This window comes from Leguminivora glycinivorella, chromosome 3, assembly GCF_023078275.1.
Source record: "Leguminivora glycinivorella isolate SPB_JAAS2020 chromosome 3, LegGlyc_1.1, whole genome shotgun sequence".
Taxonomy (NCBI): domain Eukaryota; kingdom Metazoa; phylum Arthropoda; class Insecta; order Lepidoptera; family Tortricidae; genus Leguminivora; species Leguminivora glycinivorella.
The window spans coordinates 6,798,209-6,819,812 of NC_062973.1; the positions used below are offsets into that span (position 1 = coordinate 6,798,209).

General features: G+C 37.0%; 1 protein-coding gene across 1 annotated transcript in view; it reads right to left on the reverse strand.

Moving 5' to 3' along the window:
* LOC125242625 overlaps positions 1–21,232 on the reverse strand; it is a 65,246-nt gene extending 44,014 nt beyond the window's left edge. Inside the window, exons 1-2 of the mRNA XM_048151434.1 lie at positions 20,973–21,232; positions 7,866–7,898 (exon numbers count right to left, since the gene is read on the reverse strand). The gene's annotated coding sequence lies outside the window, so the exon portion shown is untranslated. The remainder of the gene's footprint in view (positions 1–7,865; positions 7,899–20,972) is intronic.
* Positions 21,233–21,604: the final 372 nt, after the last annotated feature.

A 21,604-nucleotide genomic window follows, 5' to 3' on the forward strand; every position in this document is an offset into this window, starting at 1 on the left:
AAATGCTGATGATGGTCAGAACCGAACTCCTCAAATCTTAACGGCACACTTATAGTGACTTTGGTATTTTTATAAGAACAGCATGCACTTACGTCCAGAACAATGACATTTGGTGCAGTGGAACTGCTGATGAAGATCAGAACGGAACTCCTTAAATCTGAAAGGCACACTTATAGTGACTTTGGTATTTTTATAAGAATAGCATGCATTTAAGTTCAGAACAGTGACATTTATTTAGTTATGTTTGTTAAGAATATTGAGTTTTCAAGTCAAATTTTGTCAAGCTTCGATTTCTTATAATCGGATTTATGAGGAATTGAGGGAACTCCTCAATCCTCCCCTCCATCCTCCTTGCGTTATCCCGGCATTTGCTACGGCTCATGGGAGTCTGGGGTCCGCTTTGACAACTAATCCCAAGATTTGGTGTAGGCACTAGTTTTACGAAAGCGACTGCCATCTGACCTTTCAACCCGGAGGGTAACTAGACATTATTAGGATAGTCCGGTTTTCTCACGATGTTTTCCTTCACCGAAAAGCTGCTGGCAAATATCAAATGACAAATGTGTTGCCATCACATAATTAAAGTATTAAAAGCAGCTTTAAAAAATACCTACACATTTCTACATAATCCAACATTCGCAAGTAGCTTTCATCAGAACCCCAAAGGCGGCGGTTTTTTTTGCTTAAATTTTTTTTTTTTTTTTTTTTTTTATTATAAACTGGCCAGTGATTGACCTTAGTCGCACCTGATGGAAAGTGACGACAAGGCCGAGGTTGTAGCTCACTGGTTCAGTAACAGCCTATTCACTCTTGACTTGAATTCACCCAGATTGTATTAGTTGTAGATAAGTAAAGATTGAGAATTGTTCCAAAATTGAATATGAAATAAAGATCTAGGTACTAATATTTCGCACATGTGAGTACATGACTATGACTTAATAACTGTTTAATACACGATTAAGTGGTGTTAGTATTATCTACTCGTATCAGATACTTCCTAAAGCAAGTTGGCAAAATATAGGTGTTATTAAACCGACTTAACTATATATAAACATAATACGTCATTAAGAGGAGCAGCCACCAGAAACAGGATACCGTTGTGGTTCCCGCTACAAAATGACATAATATGCGGTGTACATTTACTCGAGAAGGAAACGTTACGTGGAATCAGGATTGATAACAGAAACAGACTTAGTAACTGTGGAATTAATTAGTTCCTTGTTATTTTATTGATTGCGGAGATGCCAGCAATATAAATGATTTCTGCCGTGAATGAATCACCGTTTATCTATCTAATCTTCTGTCCTTAATTTTCTCCTATCGTTATCTGTCAAAACGTAGGCTTAGGCTTAAACGTAAAATGCTGTTACATAAGGCCGACCTAAATCGCTTTACGAGCTTTTCTTTGCCTTCATCGCGATCAAGTGGAATATGAGGAGTTACATAAACAGCTAATCTCACGGTTTTAGCGACGCGAAGGTCGCAGGAGACGGGCCGGGAGCTAGGTTACTTTCGCAACAAACGTGACTTGTCGAGACTTTGTTGTCGCCGTATTGCCTTGCCGGGCTAGACCACCGGCTAACTTGATCAGGAATCAGGACATGAGATATCAAAGATCAATTTAGTATTTTGCGGAACCTCGAATTAATTCGTATCCATTACTTTTAATACATAAGTAACCTTAATCTTCACTAATGTACACAAAAAGAGTTAGCTCTGATGATTTAGAACGAAATTATTGATACGATATTATTGGAAACATCGTCGCGCTTTCTAAAGCGTGAAAAGCCTCCACAAAAAATATTACAACGAAACTTTCGACTATTTTCGGCAGTAATCGGTTGCGACAGAGTTGCGAAAGCGGTGCATTGCGCCATGATCGCGCTGTTGACACTGACAGCTCGTGCGATAACATCGTATTATCTGCGCGAATTCGACGAACCGAGCTGGGGAGACGTTACCCCACTCTCCCCTTTCGGAAATCGAAAAACATATTGTGTTTTAGATGCCGATTCGATCGATGTACTCATACAGCTTCGGTTGGCGTGGCGTAGTTGTTTATAATGTTTATTTTTCATTTTCTCAGTTGCGTGCCCTCTTATTCGCAAGAATTTCCTTAAGTTGTTTGTGTTTAATTTCCTACGCTAAGCCTGTTAGGTATTTTGTACCTACTATTTGTATACTTTCTAGACACTACTTCTTCACATTTACTTACATTATTAACTAGCACATCAAATCGCTATACATATACTAGGTACAAGAAGTTCTTCGTTAGTTTTATTCTTAGGTTTGTTGGAAATAGATTTCTTTTTTTTTATTGATGCGATCCATGCAGAATGTGACCTAACAGGAATGTTTAGCAGGTAAGCAAGTAAGAGTACTGTACCCGGGTAAACTAGATAGACTGGCTGCGTTAGGGTTAGCATTGTTAGCAAGTTCTGCCTTTACATACATACATTAATATTAGCGTTACCTAATTAAATTGAAACCACAAAAATGCTCCAAGTTATTAAAGATTAATTAATTAATACATTTGAGTTGAGAAGCATTAGGAATTTGCAAGTATCGAATGTCGCATTTGAAATGATGATGCCAATTAATTTTCGTATTGATTTCAGTCCCCAGCTTAAATCTTATTATGTACTTTTACCTGTTCTAGAATATGTTTTAATTTGCTTCGGTAAACGGCGCCATCACAAATTGTCAATACTTTGCGTTTTAAGGTTATACATTGTAAGATCCATTTCATAGGCGCGTTATAGTCTTTTTATCTTTATTAGCTTTATTTATGAAGACGCTCTAAAGTCTCACAGGACATACAAAGCCTACTCTAGGTAATGTCACAAAGTGAGCAAATTTCGATCGTATTAACGCCGTACCCTTCAAGAGTTATTGTCTCTCGCTGTCAAATCTAAATCCTGATAAATGGTAACCCTAGGTGAGCCGGGAACTGGTTCACAAGGGGCGAGCGGGGAGCCCAGACGGAGGGACGTCATTGACCTGTCGGCCCCCCTCCAGACCTCCACCCCCTCTCGCGACACCCGCGCGAACCGTAACTTCATTGTATCGCGCACTGAGAATCAAATTTGTTGTTAGATGTTTTTGCGAAAGTTTGACGGGAACTCGTTGGAAGAAAACTAAATTGTAACTTTAAAGTGGTATTAAGCGTTGCATAATGTGGATGTAGTGGGTTATGTGTTTAACCTTTAGTCACTAGCTACACGTTTATGTAATCTTCTACAATGTAAGACGCATGTTATAAGTATCATTTAAATATTGTAGTGTTTTTATTTGAATGATACTTCTATGAAATGTTATACCTATTAGATTTTTACCTATTATTGACTCTGTCCGGAGGCTCCAATTTCTAAAAAGTCCGATAAAATGTTGACCTAATTAAGTTTTAAGTCCTATTCGTAATCCATTGTACATTTTGTCCATCAAAGTTTAAATAAATACGCGCGAACGTAAGTTACGATAACAATAGGCGCACGAAAACCGCTGAATATGTATGAAATGAAGTTAAATACACCTGAACATTCCAATAACCTCATGACGTGTTGCTCGATCAACAAACGGCGCAATCATTAACCTAAAATCAACCAGGTCATCATACCTGGCCTGGCAGTTTAGAACGATTAATCGCCTATACGTTAAACGTTTTTAGGCTATTTTTGCTTACTATTTATATTATAAGGTAATTAAGTACAACAACCTGCAAAATGTTAAACTCAAACTTATTCGTGTGCAGTTAGATAGGTACACACGTATTATTATTTTTAAATCATATTTCAATAATATTATTTTTTTAAGTTTCATGTCTCGTTGTCGAACATTTTTCACTCGTAAAAGACCTGTTTTTTATGCATCTTCTAATTCAAACTTTTCGAGTCTTCTAATACATACTTTTTGTTTCGTAAAGCAAATTATATAGGTATCTGATGTTTAATTTTGCACTTACATTCATTGCTTAAAGTAAATTATATAATAATTGATATTGAAGTTCGCCTACCTATTAAATGAGATCTCCTTCAAACGTCAACGTTCTCCAACCTGAAATAGGGTACGTCTGGAGTTCAGCGAAGGTCGGAGACTGGCAGCCCTGTCCGGCCCAACTAGGTCAAGTTCATTATTTAAAGATGACTAGTCGGGGTCGTTTTTACCCCGGCCTACCACGGGATGTGGTTCGGTGGTGGTTAGTTTATAGTGAGACGTTTTGAAGTGAAATAGGGATGACGTTAGGAGATGATACCTACATAAATTATAGCGTTGGTCTTGATAATAGTTTGGCCGCCATTTTGACATTTTTGTTTGTTGAAAAAGTTAAGTTACATGTTACGTAAATTTTAGAAATAAATCAGTTTCGATATTTTAATGAAATGTTATGAATTTATTATTTAAACTAATTTTTTTTTGACATTGGTGTTACGGATGAGGAATTGAGGATATCCCGGTTGTGGTGGGTTTAATAGTATATTGTGCAACAAGGGAGGCAAGGGGGACTTTGTCAACGAGTGTTGATAACTCGCGACAGCCGCAGGCTGGAGAGAGTTATAGACACGAGTTTACAAAATCCTTACCTCCTGAGTTACATACAATATTTTTCATCACATTTGAGAGGAAAACACGGAGAAAAAAAATCATAAGGCAAAAACCTTCAATGAATGGCGGTGTTGTACTGCCCGTTGCTATGGCAACGCGGTCAACTGCAAATCGAGATGGCCGTCACAATTTCCTGCCAGATTGAAAATTATAACGATTTATCTACGTGAAATTTACAATTTAATTGTAAAACACACTGAAATAATTGTAAAACTTCAATAAAATGCATTTTTCATACCGTATAATATTTTTTTATAGCTAAATGGTCAAATTTTAGCTGTGCAAAAAAATCCTTGGCTGATTGAAACATCCTTTGCCTGAAGTATTGTACGGATTCCTATGGAGGCCTATGCTCAGCAGTGGGCGATAAAGGGCTGATATGATGATTGTACGGATTGTATTAATTTTTAAAACTAAATCCATTACTCCCTTGGGAATAAAATAGTACATTATTCTTCAGTACACGTAGACGCAATGAGACCTTTAAACAGTAAATGTGATGAAAAATTTTAAATACCGCTGGAAAGAAACATGGTAATTTTACTAATTTTACAATTGTTCCCTATTACTTCCATAGACTATTGTAAAAATCATGTTTTTAAATTTAAAAAAACCCATAAAGTTAAGACCATAAAATCGACAATATAATAAGGAAACTGAAAACTAATCAATTCCCAAGTGCTTGAACTTTCTAGATTTACCACGAAACTTTCTAGTAAACCCGAGGAGGCTTTGCTGTTGCAGGAAAATATAAAGCGGAATAATCGTAAGTCGCTGGCTTGCCTTGCGGCCCCTGTTACCAGCTAGGGAGGCGAGTTTACAAGAAATTTCCATTTTAGCTCAGATACAGGTTAGATTTATCTTCATTTAACGTGTACTCTGCGAATCCAAACTGTACACTGCAATACACAAGAGACAATGTAAATTAGATTATGATTTGCTAGCTAAGTAGCCCATCTTTTATTTTTGGAGCTATTAATATTTTTGCAAAATCGTGTTGTACCTATTCATTTTGCATATTGTCATTTGTCTTATTTAACTTTATGTTGATTATTATTTTAATAAATTTTTATTCAAGTTACATCGATCATTTTAATATAACTGTTTATCATGGTTTATTATTGAAGTTATTCATAAATGAATACGAATTATTGTTGTGGGAACTGAGAATCCGCTAAATATTCGTTAATATTTATCTTAAGTTTCAGTGCAATATCTAGGTGAATGGTTTCCAAGTTTCCAAGCTGTGTAAACACAACTCGACGACTAATACGATTGAATCATATTATTCATATTTCCCATAATATTTGCAAATTTACGAATAATATTATTTATACATTTCTATGTATGGATGAGGAAGTCTTCTTAACAATGACTAATAATAATGTCTATGTAAATAGTTATGTCATGTTCTTCCCCTTACCTACAGTCTGGCAAAAAAAAGTATAAATTAAAAGGTGGCAAGATTGGTGTCATCCCGGTTACTCACATACAATCATACAATCACGCCTGTATCCCATAAAGGGGTAGGCAGAACACATGAAACTACTAAAGCTTCAGTGCCACTCTTGGCAAATAAGGGGTTGAAAGAAAACGAAACTGTGACATTGCAGTGACAGGTTGCCAGCCTCTCGCCTACGCCACAATTTAACCCATATCCCATAGTCGCCGCTACTCACGTAAATTGATAATACATAATACAGTGTTGCCAATTTAATCTCTACCCTTTTTTTGCCATTTATAAGCACATGCTGACTGAAAATAAAATTGTAGTCAATTTACTAATAAAGCGATATATTTTATCGTATCGTAGAAACGTATAGAGGCAGGTAGGAATAATAGATACAGAAATAACCCCAAGGTGACGACGTGTCACTGCCTTACATATGTGGGCGGTGAGCAGTCGTCATCGACCATTTGGACGATTTTATTATTTATTTTTCTGTCATTGTCAAACTTCGTAATTTTATGTCACATTCACCTCCCAGAAATAGGTTGTAAAGATCGTAGGTCAAGGGTACTTTTTACTGCGATGTTACTTGTGCTATAGTGAAATAGATGTTATTTACCCACTAGTAAAAAAAATACTATCAGAATAAAATAGGTCAAGTCCAAATAATTACTACGAAACTTCTTGCTCTATCGTCATCTTTTTTTTTGTTTTATTCCAACTTCGAAATACAACGTGACATTAGGACCTACCACAAATGTTGACATCAACATTTCAATTTAGATATCGGCATCTCAAACGCATTCATGTTTAATAATGAGGCATACTAACGAAAGAACAAAATGGTTCCCGATCACACATGGCATCAAGCTCATGCGACTGATGCATCTTATAATTCTTTTTTCTTCAAAGATAAATGACCGCTACAAGATGCTGTTCTTAAGTTTTAAAGTACCTAATTTTAAAAATCAGCATATTCCAGCATTTGGCCCGTCGCTAATTGTACGCTGAATAAGCCTTCACCGGTACGCGTCATTATATTTAAGACCGCCGAAGGCCGGACGTTGTCCTCGTCACGACTCCACGGCGCGTTTGTATCGCGTTACATACACCATCTCGCGAGTCCGGTCAATGGTTCTAATACTTCTAATGTTGCAGGCTTACCGAAGTATTTTAATAATTGTTCCTTTACATATTCTTTCACTAACTAAATGGTAGCATGATCTTGGTCTTAGAACACTAAAGGAAGGTTTAGAATAATCAAATATTTTCGGTACGTACAATACGTACATACATAATCATTTGCAAGTAATTAAATGTATCAAAATTCAAGGCTGCAATCTCCAATTATATAAAGGCGTCTGATAACGCTTTGGCCTCTAAATGTCAGCCTATTTCTGGACGGCGACCTCCTCGGGGTCACAGTAAGTCGAAAATAATTAGGTATATAGTATAGACACACAACATGAGTGTAGGATAGCTTGTAATATCAAAATGGGATATGATACAATATGATGCACGTATTAGTAAGTAATCATCGATACATAGACAGAAGTTCAACAATGCTGGTAGAATTTCCAAAATATAGACTGGACAGTTATTTATTAATAGAGAAAATCAATAAACCTATTAAGATTAAATCAATAAACATTAATGTATGATGCGGAAATCCATCACAGCGCTGCTTATTCGTAGTTCGTAGGTCTGATAACGTGATACCTTACCTACGTAACGTATGTCTACGGCCAAAAGACGAACCTGCTGCCGGCGGCAAGTTGACAGAAGTAAAACCCAAAGCATAAACGGTACTTACCGTTTTTATGTTTCGAAAGATGCCAAATGTTTTCTGAAACAAACGAAGAAAAATATAAGTACTTATGAACTTTTATAAAGACTAAATACGCCAAATGTGAAGGTGGATTGAATTTTATTTGAAGAAGGAGAGAAGGAGGACACAAAATACGAAAACACGCTTGTCGTAGCGAGATGTGCTACGCTGCCAACCATGCTACCCTATTACGGAAACAGAGTAAGGTCAGTGCGGGCAAGACCGGCATACTTTATTTGATTACTCTTATATGCCGGTCTTTTCGACTAGACACAATTTCTAAGTTACATATTTCAGGACATAAAACAATAAATTGAACGCGTTTTAAGAGCATTAATTGTACTAGACAGGAAGAACGATTATTAAATTAACACGTTACATACATAATGCACAAATATTACAACTGCTTCTATTTTATTTGAATTTTTTGCGTAACCATGTTGAACTCGATGGTCGAGTTTGAAACACGAATCAAGTTTTTTGTTAACTAGTGTTCGTCCTAGAGATATCTATTGAAGACCAATGGATTAAGGATGAAAAACTGGTATACCTTCGGAGGTGTAAGAAGTGATAGATATATTTATAAATACAAAAGTTATATTCAGTAGACGGTCTTTCTGGGTAGAGTAGACGGTCTTCCTGACACTGACCTTACATATTTACTTATTACATATTTTGTACCGGCAACATGCTGCCCAAGTTGGTATGTGTTTTAAGGCTGACAAGAAATCCATTAGCTAAAAAATTAGATCAAATTACATTTAATTATAGAGATACAATAAAGAAAACATGAAACAGTCTTCTCTTGTTAGACGGCTTCCACATACGACCTACAAACGATTAGAAACTTATTATATTTATGGAAATTTAAAAAAGTAGCTCCACAAAATACTGATGCACAAGTTGCACAATACAACGTCGTAGCAAACTTGAGGAAGTATATAACCTCGAAGATTGCTCGCCACAAACTTGTGAAAGCCGGAAAACACGGCGTCCATTTAATCATTAATCTTTAGACTTTCGCATCCATATCTTTACAATTCGCATAAATATCGTATAATTGTTATATTTATATTGATAAGTTTTAAAATGTTATATACATTTTATAAATAAAACGGCCTAAACTAAATCTGAAGCTAACCTAGGAATACAAGGTTACAGATTATACTTAGATATTATATTAAAAAGACACCAACGAAATCCATTGACGTAATTTCTGCCCACCCTACTACCTATTCGTTGTACGTTTTAATACCGGTCTACGGTTAACCAAAATTTGTAATGACGACAAATGACGAGTGACGAGTAGACGAGTAGGACATTTTTACCTTTGTCCTTCCTCACTGCTTCATTGAAGCTGTTTTATGGCGATTTGTAACTCTGAAAGGGATTTATGTTTCTTCCAGAGGAAACATAAACAAAACCACTTTATTGGAAACATTATTTACATCAAGAGTCTTTGTGGATTGTGGACTATAGGCTAAAGGCCAGATCGATTATTCACTACTGATCTCGTCTTCAATAAACAAACGATTGCCTTGATTGATGATGTAACTAGATATCTAACTGACGATCAAGGGCAAGGTTTAACGCGACATTGGCCTATTTGATCACAAATATCTTGAAATTCTTGAACTATTATTTATAACAAATATACCTGTATTTTACTAGTACATGACGTCATATCACGAGGCAAGGCATAACAATAGACGTGCCAATTACTCAATGATTGGTGGCCGGCAGACGCCTGACATGGCATGGCAGCCGCTCACAAGATGGCGGGCGGTGAAAGTGGCCAGTGCTGCCGCTGGCCGCTCTCTGGCTAACGGACGTCCAGCGATAACGAGCTCGGTACATAGACGTCCTTAATTAATAGACGAATTTCTTAATGAGTTTGTAATTAAGGTTTTGCATGCATATGCAAAGAGACAACTGAGTTCTGGCGACAGTTCAAAACAAGTTGGTGGAAGACGAGAAGAATATGCATCAATATCTGTAGTTGTAATGTACTTTGCAACAAACTAATCAAATCATTACAATGATTTGATTAGTTTTGTTACCCTCTAGTACCTATACTATGGTAACGGACCCGATCATGGACAGTTTAAGATAAAATTTTGCCTATTTTTGATATTTCACTGATACGTGTAAAAATTCTACCGCTAAGCGTATTATAACTTGAATGTCTTATCCTTCTTTTACATTTCAAGCGTATTGCAGAATAGATACTCCTATTGGTTTCTTCATAGTTAACAAATTAAAACTAGGTGTTTTTTCTCCAATCATGGACGGCAGTTCTCCAGTAATGGATCCCCCATTATGGACAGTGAAATAAGTTTAAAATTTTACTTTTAAAGCAAACTGATACTCAATGAGTCAATTTTATATACGCGAAATAAAATTAGTTTGGGTTATTTTAACATAGGATTGTTTCTTGTAAATTTTGGTTTCGTAAATTGTTCCTTGTCCATCATAGGAGGTACGCAGTTTTCCGGTTCCAGTAATGGACACTCGCAAAATAGCACTATTTCTTTATATCTTTGGAGCATCAAACTAGTATGTTTTATACCCTTTCTCATGGTTAATGCAGTAAGTAAAACTCATACAAGTTTACACCGAGTATTATTTTTTTATTATTTTATACATGAACTCAACTCTCTTAGCAACATTACTGAGAAATTGAGCATACGTCATGATATTTTTTTCAGTAAACTGATGACTTTTATATATATACCGCCAAATCTTTCAGAAATAACCGATTTAAATGAAACTTCAAAATTAAACTGCTCTATGACTATGACTCTAGTTTATGGTACATTGCCGTCAGTTTTTAGAAACTAATTTTAGATCCTTTTTTTTAAGGATTTGTATTTTTGTCCATAATGGCATCACCGTCCATTATATGGTATTTTACATTATACCCACACTTATGCTTAAGGAAAATATCTTGTATCAACGCAACGCAATTTTTAAATAAAATAAGTCTGTACTTTAATCATTGATTAATTACAAATAGGTATTACCTAGGCATTATTATTAGGCACTCAACGACCCAACTACTTACTTAAAAATAGATGATTGGGTATCTACAAGATAGGTCCCTTGACAAAACTCCTAATTTTATATCGTACACAAATTAGTTTAAATTGAAGTTTAATGATTTAACCTTGACGCTAGAAGCTAGAGACCTAACTAAAGCAATGACTTAGGTATTTGAGTGACTTGTAATTAATGCGACCAAATCGTTTAATTACGTAATAAGATGAAGAATCGAGAATAGTATTTTATGCAACAGGCGTTTAAAGGAGGTCAAAAAAGACGAGTGGCGTGGGTAACAATTTGAGGCGAAGCCGAAAATTGTTATTAAGACGACACGAGTATTTTTTGACTCAGTTAAACACCGTTGCATACAATACTTTTTCTACGACCATGCACTTACTTTTGAATAGTTTTCTAGAATAACTTTCGTGAAATTCGCACTGTTTCCTATAAGTATTTTGACTTGTCCTCTGCAATGTTTCTGCACTTACCCTGTCGCTCGCACTCCCCCGCGCCGCCGCCCGCCCCCGGCCGGCGCCCCGCGGCCCGCTATATCCCTTAACGGCTACCTAACAATGCTGTAAGAGCTATATCGTATGCGTGGGTGCGCGGGGCGCCGGCCGGGGGCGGGCATCTTTTATGTAGGGTTTTAACGATCTATGCACGACACGGTAAATGACGAATAACAACACGGGAGTAGAAAAAGGTATATAATCAAAAAGGTTATTTGTAGAATTCAGAATCTCATGGTACCAACTTCTTCAATTACTGGTTTTTGAAATAAATTAGACGTTTTTTAATGAAGCAAGTCCCAAACGAGCGGACGGATCGCTTGATGTTAATCACGACACCAGAGTCCCAAAGGCGAGCTGGTATCAGTACCCGCGCATTCAGGTTCAGGAAATTCAGGCCCACAATAGGGACACGCGAGCTTCAATCTGGTGACCCTGTCCGAGCAACGAGGCCACTCTTCCGTGGCTGGCTGCGCCGGAAGCCGTAAACGAGGATTGAACTCATGACGTAACGTCCGCTTCCTCGAGCGAAGGTAATTGAGACAAATGGGAGAGAAATAATTCATTGATATCTAGGAAATATGGATTTGCGTTTATGCTCCTTCTTCTTTGAAAGTTGTAACAATTGAAATGACAGCCAAATCCGGGGAGGTTTGGTTCGGCCATTCTAAAAGGGTTCCACGGGACCCTAAAAGGCTTGGATAAGCCTCTGTGAGCGCTCCGCAAGAATAGGTTAAATAGACAGGTAGGTTATGATGGTACATAGGTACCATATAAAGGTCAGTTAGTTCTAAAAGGTCATCGATATCACAATTTCACGGTCATTTTGTTGATTTATCATGTCAGACAAACTTACCAATATGTAATGTAATTGTAATATGAGAATGAGAAGTAAAAGGTTTTGATGACTAGTCAGTAGTCACATATAGTAGACTTACTGAGGGAGAAAATATGTATAATAATTGCTATGGCTCAAAAGTTTCGCAGAAAAGAGTTAGAACTCCATAACTGTAAACACAACATAAAACTGACTCATTCGACTATTCCGACTTGCTAAATAAATTACATCGGGGATACATACAAAGTTTTCCAAGTTGCGACTTTAGGCTGGTTATTGATGTTCTTTAATAACATTCTGAGCGAAATTTAATTACCTATGTGTAGGTAAAAACGCTTTTCAAGAAAGTAATCAATTCCAGTCCCCGCAGACTGGTCTCGATATCAAAGGGGACCTAAATGGAATTACGACGGCACAACGTTGCAATGTATGCCGACAACACAATTATAAGTTGGGAGCAGCCAGGGCCTTCATTCTGACATTACCTTACTTTAATGTCAAGTCAATCTGATCAACGCGTTCTGCTCGTATAGTTTACGTTTTCGGCGGAGTAGGCTTCGGCTCCCACCAGGTGATTAGATTTGTATCTAATGTAATGCGTCAATTTTTATTCGAGAAGTAGTCACCCGTGTACATAATTACATTAATTTTTGCTTTCAATAGGTGCAATGCACAGATATTTTAAAAACTTTTAAAGTAACTATACTTTTTTAAAGTCTGGCCCGTTGTTACAACACTGCGTGCATTTTGTTTTTATTTAACAATACAAGATTGTATCACGATTAAGAACTTATTCATTTTTTATACCAAGTCAACATTTTATTTTTTTACACGCGATTGAAATAGGAGTAGGTAAGTACTTATTACTTTTTGTAATGTACATCGACACAGATTATTTAAACGTGTTCACATTTTAAATAATCTGTGTCGAATCTATCTAGTATCATATATGCATTTTTCTTATCAACTTTATCTATCTGTCTCTTATCTCTTCCTGAGATCCAGAGTACCCATTCGCGCTTTTGAAATGGGGACATTTATCTTTTATTACCCGTTAAACAAGATTGTAAGTAAATTAAAAAACGAAATAAGATGTCATATATTAAAGAAAAAATGACGAGCACCACCAGTGGTGAAGGCCGGATTGACCGGAAGATTGTAAGTACTTGTACCTATAAACTGAAATAGATACCATACACTAAAGAAAAAGCGATCAAGCTCACTGGTGGCGAAGCCGGGAATCGCCGGGGATACCTATACAATGTATTTATGCCTCTTTATGTAACATAGTGGTGTAGCTCTTATTACGACCTACGGACGTACCTATATGATCTCTTGTTTATCGCGGCGATAAAGAAAAGATAAACAAACCTCACTCTCTGACAATTCTCTTCTTCTAAAGAATTATAATATTAAGTATATGCATAGCTATATAGCAATTTTGTTTGAAGATTTGTGGAAAAGTTATTCGCTTAAAACTTTTGGCGGAGCGTTGAAATATGTCTTAAAGTTAACTTTGGTCTGATGTGTGCTCTGCTGTGAATTACGATTGTGTGGGAAGGATGTGAAAGGCAAGTCTTACGTACTTACCACTTGCTAACTTATTACTCGATGATATAAACCGTCTAAAGTGCCGACTTAGCTCAAAACCATGAGTCACGTCACGGCCGAGTGTGGGCAATCTTAGCCAATTACAAACTAACCTTGCGAATTCGTACTGTTGTGATGTCATCGATGTCTGTTTGTTGAAGGATTTACTTAAGTTTACGATGCTATTGCAATATTTTTAACTATTTATATTTTGATACTGAAAAAGGAAGTCCAACACAACTCAACCCTTGGTAGATATTTCAAAAGATTTCAGATAGTAATAGGTAATTACATTTACCTAAAATGTTCGCGCCATAGAAAGGAAGCCGAAGAGCAACAAAGTAAAGCAGTCATTGACATTGTGAAACAGGTTTATAATAATAGCAAAAGTAGCCTACTCTAGTAATGACTAATGACATAAGTACAGAGACTTCTACTCGTAGGTGTCGATATAGAATCGTGGCTTGCAGTATAATGCTACAACGTGTCTCGCAATAGGGTCAAACAGATTTTAATGTATGGGTAATTGGTTATATCTCTCCTGTGGACATTACAAAAGTTAAGAAAATCTAGTGCTAATTTTTAGACGACATTCTAATGACGGGAAACATTTTTTTAGTTCTTGACACTCAAATACGAAAAACGGGATACGAATGTACCAGAGTCGTTAACTTTTATAATATTGTCCACAGAAGTGACGTTTTTACTAAATCTTTTTGACCCAATAATATCCTGAGACCCGCGAATAGCAATTTATCAATTTATTGGCTTTGATTGCCTCCATTTTCCAGAGCAATGGGATTACGTCCAAATAAGATGTGTTATTAATAGGTCTGCGTAGGTTGCTTTCGATATCTTATTACTTTGCACAGACCTTGATATTATAGCCTTTAACTTTGTTAGTTCGTGGATAAAGGGCATACGATATCAGACTGTCTGTGAAAAACAGACTGTGCTCTTTATTGCGGCAAACCTTATTTACCATCTGCCTTGTATGATGTTACATATATGTATCTACTTAGCGAAGTACTGCACCATCATATTACGACCTGATGACACGTATGTATATTCTAGCTAATGGAATTCTGCTGGATTAAAAAAAATAGCATAATGAAGGTAAAAATAAGGATAGTAAGGTACAGATTACAGATAATGCTGCATGATACATTCTATAATGTGATCAACGTTATTCTATTCAATTTAAACTGACCATAATTTCACTGAACATTCTGTTAATTTAACCACGCGCACACAAAGAAACTCGCTGAATCTACTCGTAATAACAATACACAGAATTTATTGACGTTTTTAATCGCAAATCAAGCCGAAAAAATAGTCCGATAACCCATCGACATCGGCGTACGATAAGTGCGGACGAGACAAAGTCGAGGCCAATGGCCCCGGCTATCAGCTGACGACACCGGGCCAGCCGTGGGGACATTATCTTCCATGGCGTTCACTGGCATTTCGAGAAATTATATTTTGGGGGGCACTGCTCGGAACGATTACAAAACCGTGGAAAAACTTTTCTGTGAATTTTCTGCGTGTCGGTGACTCGGTAAGTCATTTTAATTCCTTTGTTATCTACTGTATAATATTTAATGCATAAAACAGTAGTGTTTTGTGTATTATCCTTTGTCTTGAACTCTGTATAATGAAAAATCTTATTTCTTTATAAATATCTACGCAATATTTCAATATCACGTGCACATTTCAAATTCCTCGTTGATGCTAACATTATACCGGACGTGTTTTTGGCAAACTGTTCAAATATTTATCAAAGCCAATAAACGAAATCAACGATCAGCGTGAATCAGTAGCATCCGGAGCTTCGTTATTCTGGTGCTCTGACCCGTTTTTATTTGGTTCTTCGTATCTCCGCCGATTAATCAAAGGAGCATAAACCTCTGGTTGTAAAACATTCAATGTTTACTGCGCAGTCATCAATCATCTTCAAATGATTTAGTTCTTTATTGAATCGTCTATTCGATAATAATACTAGTAGGTACCTACAGCTCTTAACTTACCGGAAGTAGACTCTTTTTAACGAAGATTAAAAACGTAAAACTAGTGTTCGGCTGAACCACAGTCTGAACTTACGACACCTGCATAAAAATCATGATTTGGCCAAAAATCGTCCATCTCGGCTACACTGAAACTCGCATTGTGATTTGTGGTGTCGGATTTAGTTCGGCTAGTTTTTTTTTTCTATATGAGTCAGTAGAGCCAGTAGATTTTATTAAGTCATCATTTGAATAGGCTTTGCCGTTTTTTATACTTCTTATATAAATTAGGTATAAATATGTAGTTGTTTTATACTGTATTGTTCATGTTCTGCCCAAAAACCACAGCTGCAGAAACATTATTTTGAACGAGTTTAACATGTAACATTTAACATGTTAACAATAAGTCATACCTAATAACAGTAGATGAATGAAAATAAAACGTAAATAATTCCTATTTAACAATATAACCCAATAATAGGCAAACAGAATGAAGAACAATACAATATCCTAGTGGAAAAAGAAATACCTAATTCAGGAACAAGTCTCGCGCAAACTTCGTCGGCACTTTTTCTACTTAAGTAACAAGGACGTTTAACTTTCATAACAGTAGTACAGTTATTTAATCGTATTAAGTAAATAAAGAAACCTTACTTTCATTGACAATAAAATAACTCGATATTGACACCCAAACCTTTCGGAGAGTAAATTGAAACAGCGTTGTTTAGGTACGGGAAGGTTGCGATTATTAGACTTAATTAAATAATATCTGGGCGACCGAGCTTCGCTCGGTTCTATTTTAATATATCACGTCTTTAGATAAAAAAAAACTCTTATAAATACAAAAACAAAAAAAAAAGACAAAAAACAAAAACTTAATTTCTGGCCGGGATTCGAAACCCTGACACCTACGATCTATCTGCGTACATTAGACCGACCTCGTGCGACTGAGCTAAGCGGAATCGATGCGCGCGCGGCGAAATTAAGGACCATATTTTACGTTTACAAATGCGAAAGAAAAACTCATGAAAACTCGAAAATTCGCGTTTTCCGGGATCTAAGGCTACGCTAGATCGATTTTTCACCCCGAAAACCCCCACAAAACAAATTTCAGCGAAATCGTTAGAGCGGTTTCCGAGATCGTCGGTATATATAAATAAATATATAAATAAATAAATAAATAAATAAATAAATATACAAGAATTGCTCGTTTAATAGTATAAGATTTCAAATTTGGATTGGATTAAATCTTTCAAAATCTAATCGTGCTAGACGGGATCCACTAATGCACAAGGTGACCTTGGGCCTCACCTTGGGCCACCCCGTAGCCTCAGTCGTGCCTCGATTCCCGGAGTGACGCGTCCAAGTGTGTTTCGAGTGCTGTTGAAGTTAAATTACGCGAAGGAATAGAATCACTTAAGTATAATAATTACATTTGCAATTGAATTTGTGTGTTGATGTTGACGTAGGTATTAACGCTTAAACATTTATTAATGAGCAAATTTATGACAACAGTTTCCACCCATTTGTTTTCTCTATTTTTTAATATTTTTATTTGTGATATGATACCTAGTTGCTAATGCTACATATCAAATTATCAATGGACCACCTGTGGGGGCTGTGGGTTCTATTTTCGGACCGGTCCAATATTTTTTTGTTAATTCGCGCAAATAAACAAAATGCAAGAAAAAACTAGTACCTACATATGAAAAAAAATTAATTTCATTGTAAAATTTGAATAAAAAATATTTCATTAAAAATGTATGTTTTGTCGATTTCCATAAGTTTCCTTGGTTGGGCCATTGGTCTACATTTCTTAATTCCATTGATGGCGACATTGGCGACTTTGTGGTCCAATGAAGGCGACTCTGGTCCAAATAATTTTTAAGAAAAAAAAACCGCCTTCCTTTGGGGTTCTGGTGATAAATACTTTCAAATGTTGGATTATGTTATCAATTCGTCTGTATATTTTTTAATGTTTGTTATTCGATATCTCCGTCATTTCTGAACCAATTTTGAAATCTGGATGATTCTGAAGTACTTACAGATGAGAATGATTATCAGAACGGAACTCTAACTCTAACTCTCAGGGGCGGCTCACTCTTCATCAGCAGTTCCACTGCACCAAATGTCACTGTTCTGGACGTAAGTGCATGCTGTTCTTATAAAAATACCAAAGTCACTATAAGTGTGCCGTTCAGATTTGAGGAGTTCCGTTCTGACCATCATCAGCAATTCCACTGCACCAAATATCACTGTTCTGGACGTAAGTGCATGCTGTTCTTATAAAAATACCAAAGTCACTATAAGTGTGCCGTTCAGATTTGAGGAGTTCCATGCTGACCATCATCAGGAGTTCCACTGCACCAAATGTCACTGTTCCGTACGTAAATGCATGCTGTTCCTTTAAAAACACAAAAATCACCATATGTATGTCTTTCAGATTTGAGGAGTTCCCTCGATTTCTCCAGGATCCCATCATCAGAACTGGGTTCTGAGAAAAATGGGACCAATCTGTATGCATATACATTCAATCAAAAAAAAATATTTCAAAATCGGTCCAGTAACGACGGAGATATCGAGGAACAAACATTAAAAAAAATAAAAAAAAAAAAACATACAGACGACTTGATAACCCCTTCCTTTGAGATTTGGAAGGCGGTTAAAAAGGCAACAGCCTATGAAAAACTTTTCACGATTTTTCTCTAAATTTATTATACTTTTTTTAGACACAGACTTAAAAAGTCCGAACAATGTGTGTGGTACATTGGTCCGAGACTAGGTATATAATCGTTTGCCCAATAATCTTAAATCTACTGAACTTGCATATAATATTTTTATCAATAATCTCAAGGAATATTTATTAAATGAAGCTTTCTATTCAATAGAAGAATTTTTGAATAAGAATAATTGTATATGATTATTATAAAATTGTTATACCTATAGCTACTAAGATGGACGTAATTGTAATTTTTGTAAATATATATTGACATGTAACATTCGTTATGAAGAAATAAATTGAAATTGAATTGAAATTTATTGTGAATAAGATAATTCATAAATACGTGTCAAGAATTAAAACTTATCAAACTAGTTTTATTTTGACATAAAATCTTACCTTTGAAATTATAGATATTATATCCGATAGGAATACAAATGAAAAAAAAAACTTCTAAGATCAGCCTTAAATAATAAAAATGTTACTGGTAATTACATGTGGGTCCTTGGCCCCATGCTCCCATGTCTCCAACCAGCTAACCCCTTCGCATTTTGAAAGTAGAGCATAATGGATTTCTTTTGAAGTCAATACACTAAATTCTATTGAAGCAAAAAAAACAGTATGACATATGTTGTCCTTCGTATTCGTTTAGTGGCATTGAGTGGCGTGTAGTCAGGTAGAGCAAATATCGCGACCTACTTACTTGCGCCCGCCGCGCGCATCGCGCATAGCGCTCTATAAATAGCTGAGTTGAGAAAGCACTAGGCAGACAGCATCGCCCATAGTTTTGACGCTTTCGTACTCCTTCCTCTAGGAAGTTAAACAATGCTCGTGTTTCACTCTGGCAAATAGAAGGCCATAAAGTTGTTCAGCTCAAGCTCATGAATCTCATGATGCCACCGTACTGCAGCTACCGTTTGCCTGTGAATGAATTTCGAAATTATGAGACAGACTGCTACAATTTATAATTTGGCATTTGATTTCATTTGCAAATTGATCGCGCAAATAGTTTAAATCCAATACGATAAAAATGTACATTCATTATTGTCTTTACATAAAATTATAAGACCATTGTAATTTCAACCATCATTGTCTTTAAATCATATTAAAGGACCATTGTAATTTCGACCTCAGCCAACGACTACCTACACATTCACACAGGGATCTCATTATTAAGAGGTTACTAAATCATTCTCGACAGATCGTTAATAATAAGACAGCAGAAAAAGGTATTCTTTAAGGCGCATTAGTAAATCTTCGTCTAACGGAACCGGTGCCGTGAGATAAATGACACAATCGTATCGTCTTCGACACAAAAACACAAGCGTGTAGGTTTTATATTTATTTTTCTGATTTTTCATCAGTTGAGCAGTGCTAGCACGTTAATTGGCCATCCAAATTTATTATATTTGTCAACGACAACTTGGGAGAAACAAGGATCAAATAAACAAGAAATAAAGCAAAGGTTCACCAACAAACACCTGCATCCAAAAATCAAAGTGACCTCTTCGTGACAAAGAAAAACCACTGAATCTCCCAGCAATGTAACTAAAAGAAAAGAGGCGTTTAGAAAGCAATAAAACATTCAGATGGCACCTTAGTCAAATTCTCTTCAATCGCATAACTTTCTAATCGGAGATTGGTGAGATTTTCATGCTTTGAGTTGATAGAGAAGGTAAGTTTGCCATCCGGCAATCGTACCCAGCCGATATTAAAGAGGTTCTTGCGAGTTCCAAGCGCGGGTGATGTCGAAATTTCTCAAGTGGTCTCGCGTGGTTTAAAAACCAGTCGTAGCAGCCTTGAAGCATTTGGTACTTGCCACGCCCATCAAACTTGATCGTATATAACTATGCTCTATTAAATAGAAGGACCTCATTATCAATGTACAATTAAAGTTCAGTAGTAACTGTAATCCAAGCAATCAATTGCCCCATTCACAACTCTTCTAAGTGATACAATGTTTTGTTTACACTTGGAACAAAAGCCAGGTTGTACCAGCCGCATTATTGAGAAACAATAAGACCTGAACGTTTCCGCATACGTAACTTCTATATCAACTTCGCCGCCTGCTATTAGCACTGATGTCCCAACAACTTCGAATTTTATTAGCTGTTGATCAGGAAATACCTAGTATTATTATTGAGACAATGTTAGAATAAATTCTTAACTAGTTTTGAACACATTTTAAAGCGAGCGCCGACCGCAACGCAGCTAACTGACTAACGGTACAGTCTTGACTTGAACCACATTCATCTCGGATCCACTGGAGCGCAACCGAACAAAAACTATTCCTATTAAATTCTGATAGTTCAATGAGCGAATTTAATAAAAAGCACAACGTAATCCGGTTCCGTCCACGTATGCGATTGGTGTCGTAGGAGTCTCATTTACCTCGCGAGAATCGGAGGGAGGACGCCAACTCAGGCACGGCGACGTAGCGCGATCAGCCTTGCTTCACTGTCACCAATTTGTCACAATAATCACTCTAGTCACTTCACAACAGTCCTGGGCGGGCGAAATGTCTAATGTCAGCACAAAAGTTCCAATAGTTTATGCTTCTCCGCAAAGAATCCACGAAATTGAAGACGGATAAGAGCGCACGGAGAACCGACAGGGCGTCCGCTTACGGCTCTTGTCGTAAGTAGACTGGCCCGGGCGGGTGGTGAAGGGGGGCGGTCTGGTTTGTGCGCTCCGCTCTCGCAATCACGTCCGAGTAGGGGCGCGAAGAAGGCCGAGGGGCTCCGAAGCCGGCCGAGAAGCACCCGCTATGTCGGTACGGTATCGGGAGCTGCGGGGAGGGCGTGCACGTGCGGGCGCGGACCGCGGACACGACGCCGACGCCGCGGTCCTCCGGCATTGGCCTCCTACAAGTTGCGGTGCACCGTGCAACGCATATGCACCGCCGCGGATAGCTCGCTGCCATGCGTGATAATCACAACGACCCAGCTATATTGATTGAGTACGGCGCTCGTGAACGTGTAAACAAATGTAGGATGAACATGACAACACGCTGTGTTGGTACT